The sequence below is a fragment of the Schistocerca cancellata genome, chromosome 8, assembly GCF_023864275.1.
Source record: "Schistocerca cancellata isolate TAMUIC-IGC-003103 chromosome 8, iqSchCanc2.1, whole genome shotgun sequence".
In the NCBI taxonomy this organism is placed as follows: domain Eukaryota; kingdom Metazoa; phylum Arthropoda; class Insecta; order Orthoptera; family Acrididae; genus Schistocerca; species Schistocerca cancellata.
Window position 1 is genome coordinate 70,654,686 of NC_064633.1, and position 7,544 is coordinate 70,662,229.

Genomic DNA, 7,544 nt, shown 5'->3' on the forward strand with positions numbered 1-7,544 from the left:
GCATACAATATCACGTCACAGGCTATCCTTCTCACGTAAATCCAAGAAGAAGACAAAGAAATTACTGTTCGTTCTGTATTATTTATACTAGGGATATTTTTCATCTCTGTATGATATTTATCGTCTGTGCGGTTTCAGTACTCGCCGACACAGATATTATCTAAAATAAATAATAATAAAAAAATACATAATTCCATACAATAACTGAATACGATGCATAATATTTTCTCTTTACTGCAAAATATGTCTTTTGCTAAGGGACGTTACAATGCCCCCTGGCAGCAATTGACTAACGTTAAGAATGTTCGGCAATATGCTGCCACTAACGTCCGTTTTGTCATTGTCTGTCACCTTGTTTGGAATATTCACTGTTCACTTCTTTGCTCTTTTACATTATAGTTTTAATTACACTTTTTATAGTTTTTTCACACTCTGCGAGGTGACCGTAAACCTAGTCCCAGGGTCATTACAGTTTTCTGGCTCCCCCATTTGGGCTACGTGCGATCAGAAAACCTGGGAAAACTGCGCCGGAGCCATGGTCATCTCGCCTGGTTTGTCTTAACGCACGGTTTTGTTTGTTCACAGATAACAATGATTATTTATGTCAAAATGTTAAACCTTTTAGCCTCTCTATTAAAAATGTACTTTCTACACTTTTTCACATTTGTTTTCTGTGTCACAATTAAGGTCAATCATTAAACAGTTCGATAGCAATGTAATGGATTGTCTCTACACTTACTCACGACAAATGTTCTACCGTTGTATGGCATTCGTGTCAGTTTGTGTCACTAATATGACGAAAACATATGACATATATCATCGAACAAGTGAATGTTTTGATTTATACTCAGCAAAAAAAATGTTTGTCACGTAATTTCGTGTTCAATAAATCATTTTCATATTAGTACATGAACAACGTAGTTGGTAATGTTCGGTTGAACGTCAACAATGTCGTACGGAGCGGGCGGCGCGAAGCAATTGTTGCGTAGCGTCGTCTGGAGCGCGGCGTGCCAACGACCGCTGAGGTCGACGACCTGCTAGCAGCAACATCGACGGCGTGCTGCGGTGGCGCCCGAGCAGTCGCGAACCGCGCCGAACCATTCACCAATGTCGGCGTGTTGCAGTGGTTTCCTGCGACCGGCTGGCTGGCGGCACGGCACCCATCTCTGCTTCTCCGCATGGCTCCCCGTCGTAACGCATGAAACAAATATTCCACAACGGTGTACTGTCTTTAAGGATACAACTTATTAGCTGTGGAAGAAAATGCACTTTGGTTAAAAGCGTTTATTGTTCATTACGCCATCGCTTCGCTGGTATGCACAGGACGTTTTGGCGTGATAACAGGTTTCTTGTGGCATTGTGACACTGGTATTCAGGGTTCGTCACACGCACATTGTACTACACACTTTCACTTGTTCTCACGGTTGATACACTGCCAGAGCGTCTTTCAACACGCGAAAATATTTCGGTACACACATACTAAATGTCTCCGTCGAGCGATGTTTTTTTGAATCGACTCCGAACGGATCACTAACTACCGTTTTTACTCACAGTGTACTGTTCGTTGAGCACTGCGCTATGACAGTTAGTCACTCAACACTTAACTTATACCGACGTATATACTGGTGCAGATACAACAGTCATTTTCTGTCCCTACTACACACAATATTCCGTCCTTTCCTAGATTGTTTATGCACACAGTTTATTTTTAATGCGTGACAACTGTTCTTAGCATAATCACTCTCATCTACATTGAGTCCATTGTGTTACCTTCTCCTTACACACTTTTAATACTATTACTAGGCATGTATTGCTTTTTTGTAATTATTTAAAGGTGTGTGATTCTCTTTTTTTACATAGCTTTCTTTTCCTCTTTTAGTGTAGCTTGCCAGGTTATCACCCATCTAGCAAACAGATTTTACCATGTGCATGACAGCTTGACTTGGGCATATTGTTCAATAAATACTTCATTTAGTACTAGTATTATTTCTAACGGTCCGTCCTACAGGACTGCAGTGTAGTTTCCGCGTAACTTGATTCGCGTACCGCGTAATTAATATTCAAGAACGTGTACCAAGTACACAGGCTTCAATTGAAGCATTAATACATACAAAGCATAGGTTACACGGAACGGTTTTATTTTTTATTGGATTCTGCTCCAGTGTCGTTCTCAGATCACTATTGGCATTAAACATTACATCACATAATTATTTCGTACTACAAAGTCAATTTTTGGCTAGTATAGACTCTCTCTCAGGGTTCCTTAATTCTAACACAATTACATCTGCTACATATTTATATGAGATTTCATCATTAATTGTACTTACTTACTACAAAATGATTCAAGAAATTAATCATTATTTTATCAACAAAAGATTATTCATTGCTTGAAGAGCATGTAGTATTTTAATGACACTAACTGTCTGTAAACAAAGTCTTCCATTTGCATATTATTGCTCAGTTTACTGATTCTACTTCCTCAAAATTGTAACTATACATAAATTCTTTCTTAAAACTAACATACTTATACTCTAAAACACAATTGAAATCTTCTTACTACTACTATTTACATCAGACATGTCACTGAATAAATAACTTTACTATTCCACTCTAACCTCTTTCAAATCTCTTTAGCTACTACTTCCCTCCTCGACCAAGGGATGGAGTAAGATGCGCGACAGTATGTTTTGTGAGGCATCACCTCTATGTGATAGTGGTACCCTTTGACTATTCCTGGTCGGTCGGTAAATACCATGTTATATTTTGATAACAGCTGCGTCAACTGTTGCTTTTGTATGTTGCTCAAACTTTCAGATTCCTGTACTTTGGTTCGAAATTCATCAACATTTGGTTCAAAATTTCTATCTCCTATATTCGGATAATAGAGATCCGTCACAGGTGAATAATCATTAAAGTGTAGTACTCAGGGGTTCCTACCTTTGATATTAATTCGATTGCAACATGGCACAAGTACCTCCTTCGATTTCATCATAGACAACTCAATCCTCCTACCTTTATTAACTATACTTAGTTTTCCCGAGGAGAGGTCGATCACTGCGTCCCTCTCACGGAGAAAATCTACTCCCAGAATGCAGGCCACCTTTAACCCTTTAGCAATGAGGAACGAGCTCACTATGGCTTCGCCCTCCTTACAAATCTCCACCTGCACCTGGTACTTAACTAACTGGCTCTGTGCACTTATACACTCCTGGAAATTGAAATAAGAACACGTGAATTCATTGTCCCAGGAAGGGGAAACTTTATTGACACATTCCTGGGGTCAGATACATCACATGATCACACTGACAGAACCACAGGCACATAGACACAGGCAACAGAGCATGCACAATGTCGGCACTAGTACAGTGTATATCCACTTTTCGCAGCAATGCAGGCTGCTATTCTCCCATGGAGACGATCGTAGAGATGCTGGATGTAGTCCTGTGGAACGGCTTGCCATGCCATTTCCACCTGGCGCCTCAGTTGGACCAGCGTTCGTGCTGGACGTGCAGACCGCGTGAGACGACGCTTCATCCAGTCCCAAACATGCTCAATGGGGGACAGATCCGGAGATCTTGCTGGCCAGGGTAGTTGACTTACACCTTCTAGAGCACGTTGGGTGGCACGGGATACATGCGGACGTGCATTGTCCTGTTGGAACAGCAAGTTCCCTTGCCGGTCTAGGAATGGTAGAACGATGGGTTCGATGACGGTTTGGATGTACCGTGCACTATTCAGTGTCCCCTCGACGATCACCAGTGGTGTACGGCCAGTGTAGGAGATCGCTCCCCACACCATGATGCCGGGTGTTGGCCCTGTGTGCCTCGGTCGTATGCAGTCCTGATTGTGGCGCTCACCTGCACGGCGCCAAACACGCATACGACCATCATTGGCACCAAGGCAGAAGCGACTCTCATCGCTGAAGACGACACGTCTCCATTCGTCCCTCCATTCACGCCTGTCGCGACACCACTGGAGGCGGGCTGCACGATGTTGGGGCGTGAGCGGAAGACGGCCTAACGGTGTGCGGGACCGTAGCCCAGCTTCATGGAGACGGTTGCGAATGGTCCTCGCCGATACCCCAGGAGCAACAGTGTCCCTAATTTGCTGGGAAGTGGCGGTGCGGTCCCCTACGGCACTGCGTAGGATCCTACGGTCTTGGCGTGCATCCGTGCGTCGCTGCGGTCCGGTCCCAGGTCGACGGGCACGTGCACCTTCCGCCGACCACTGGCGACAACATCGATGTACTGTGGAGACCTCACGCCCCACGTGTTGAGCAATTCGGCGGTACGTCCACCCGGCCTCCCGCATGCCCACTATACGCCCTCGCTCAAAGTCCGTCAACTGCACATACGGTTCACGTCCACGCTGTCGCGGCATGCTACCAGTGTTAAAGACTGCGATGGAGCTCCATATGCCACGGCAAACTGTCTGACACTGACGGCGGCGGTGCACAAATGCTGCGCAGCTAGCGCCATTCGACGGCCAACACCGCGGTTCCTGGTGTGTCCGCTGTGCCGTGCGTGTGATCATTGCTTGTGCAGCCCTCTCGCAGTGTCCGGAGCAAGTATGGTGGGTCTGACACACCCGTGTCAATGTGTTCTTTTTTCCATTTCCAGGAGTGTAGCTCCAGACACCTTGCAATTATTAACCGGGAAAGTCGGTATACTACGTCCTTTCCCTAGCGCTTTAAACAACTCTGTACTCATTACACTCACTGAGGCACCTGTGTCTATGATTATATTCACTGCAACATCATTGATTTTCGCTTCTATTATGGCTTGCACATTTTCGTTGCTATCATTCTTACATTCATGCGGTTCGGTCAGTAGATCTTTATCCATACTGATACCGTCGTTGTATCGCAGCATATGTATTCCAGGGATACTATTGTTATTCGTGTTGCTCTCGCTCCACCCCTCGGCCAGCGATGGAGAGCATATCGAGGCCGATTCTAGTTTGTCGGATGGCTTGCTTGCGAGGTACTTGGACGGCTATTATCCGCGACCTCTACTATGTTTACGCTTTGGTTTGTGGGCCGCCACGACTGCGCAATAGGCGCGTTCTGCAGTGGTGGTCTGTTGTTGTCGTACCGGTCATTACCCCGCCGCTCTGGGCTTGGTCGCTGATTCTGATTCCAATTACGATTACCGTCATTGAAATTGCTATGCCACTGACCTCGCGCATTTTTCCAGCGGTTGGTCCCTGGCAATCCGGAATCGTACCGGTCGTCAAATCGACGCTTTTTATTGTGGGACGGCTGCCCATACCCGTTCTGACTTCTCCCATTATTACAATTTTGCGAATGCTCTTGCCGCTTGTTACCACCCCCACCATTTCCATGGTTGTGGTTTTGTGCACTATTATTTCTGTCATGTTTACACCCTGATCCATTATTCCGCGAGTGATCACACGCTGCTTTTGCGTCTTCCTGGATTAAGTCTATTGAATCTAGAACAGACAGGAAATGTTCCATGTCGCTCTCTGGTACGTGTATTAATTTCTCTTTGATATGAATGGGTAAATGTGATTTTAGAAGTCTTATTATGTCTCTTGGTGAGATCGGCTCGTCCCAGTAACGCGTTTTGTTTATGTACTTCTCGAAATACCGTCTCAGATTCCCGAGACGGGGTGAGTACGGTTCGGGATTGTATACTTCTTTTCTTAGCCACTCTTGTATACAAGGCGACCAGTATTTCGACAAAAACGCCCTTTCGAACTGTTCATATGTCATGCAGCTGTCTGCTACTTCCGTAGCCCACAACGCTGCATCACCCTGAATGTATGACATTACGTATTGAATTTTCTGTGCTTCGTTCCACACACTAGGCAAGATATTTTTTAAGCTTTTTATGAATACTACTGGGTGTACTGACTTCCGTTCAGTAGTAAACGTTTGAAACTGCCTATTCTTTATCAAACTTTCTTCAACTAATATTTTTGGGCTATACTGGTTTGCTCCTGGGACATAGGCTGTGTGCTCCGAACCGAAGCTACAGCTCTTCGCATTATCGCCTAAAGATTCACCATTGTTGCGTCGCATATAAGTTTGTGCGTTGCCAAAAACATTGGCTGTTAGCGACATGGTTTCATGTTCAAGATGTTTGCTACTTTGTGTTAAACCCTTTTCTAAGTCGGATATCCGTTTGTTAATATTCACTTGCCACTACGTAATATCCTCACTGTGTATTTGTTTGATGGTTTGGACGTCGTTCTGTACCTGACTATTTACTGCGGTACTGAACGATTCGGAATCTCTATCCGCTATGGCTGCTTGTACCTTAGAATTAATATTTTTGTCAATCTCACTCTCCTTCGCTTCTAGCCATGAGTTGAATTCGGTTTCAATTTTAGTCGCTTGTTCGTTCCACTTCTGCTCTACAAGCTGTGTAGAATCTATTTCTAGCTTTTCTACTCGGTTGGCTAAGACACCTATTTCGTCTACCCTGTTAGTGTTTGCTACTTGCAGGTTGTTGACCTGTACCGTCAACTCCTGCACAGCCTTAGGTATCGACTCATAATTCTGTTTCATACAGGCAATCTCTTTTTTCATATTTTCTAACGATTGCACAAGTTGCTGCTCCCTCTCAGCTTGCTGGGCAAGTAAATTTTCTGCTAAATGGCGATCTCGCTCAGCTTGCTGTGCGAGAAACTTTTCCTCTAGCCGGCGATCTCGCTCAGCTTGCTGGGCAAGTAAATTTTCTGCTAACTGGCGATCTCGCTCAGCTTGCTGGCGATCTCGCTCAGCTTGCTGGCATTCTCGCTCGGCTTGCTGTTGCGCAAATTTTGTCTGGTAATCCAGCACGCGCTCTAATATCGCTCTAATATCTGCCACCAGGCAGATTACCACTCTCTGGTTCCTGCTCTTCTGGAGGTGGTGCAATTTCTTTATCTACCTCTCCTTGAGCACTGGTGGGCGGTGGCATCACTTCCTGTGCCCCTGCCCCCACATTTTCGCATGGTATATCCTCAAAGAGAGTACTTGTACTGCTTAATGCACCCGTTTCTACATTTCCTGCACTCACTAATGGCTGTTCCTCAGTATCCATATTGCTCGGACGTTGACTACGCAATTTAACCATATTCATAAATTACCTACTCGAACACAAGATCTGACAGTTTTTTCACTTGCACACAAAATATGTTAGTTTATCTACAATACACTGCACACTAAAAATTACTATCTACAATCAACTTTGTCCTGTCATAAACACTAACATCAAACTACACACCACTAACGATATGAGATCACTTCACTGGAGTTAAGCTTCTACAAACAGGACAACTACACTGTAGTCTTACCTTTAATTTATCTGATCTCGGGGATCGGCTGCCCCCGGATTATGTAGTCGTTACAGTTTCTCAGTACTATCAGGATCGTTTCCTCTAACTCGCTTGCAGTGGTGCGGTTTTTCATGAAAAAAAATTTTTTTTACATTCATTAATACATAGCATTAATCATGATACACATACATACATTTATCACTAAATACATACATATATATAACAATAAACACTGAAAGAAAGTACATAAAATATTCTTA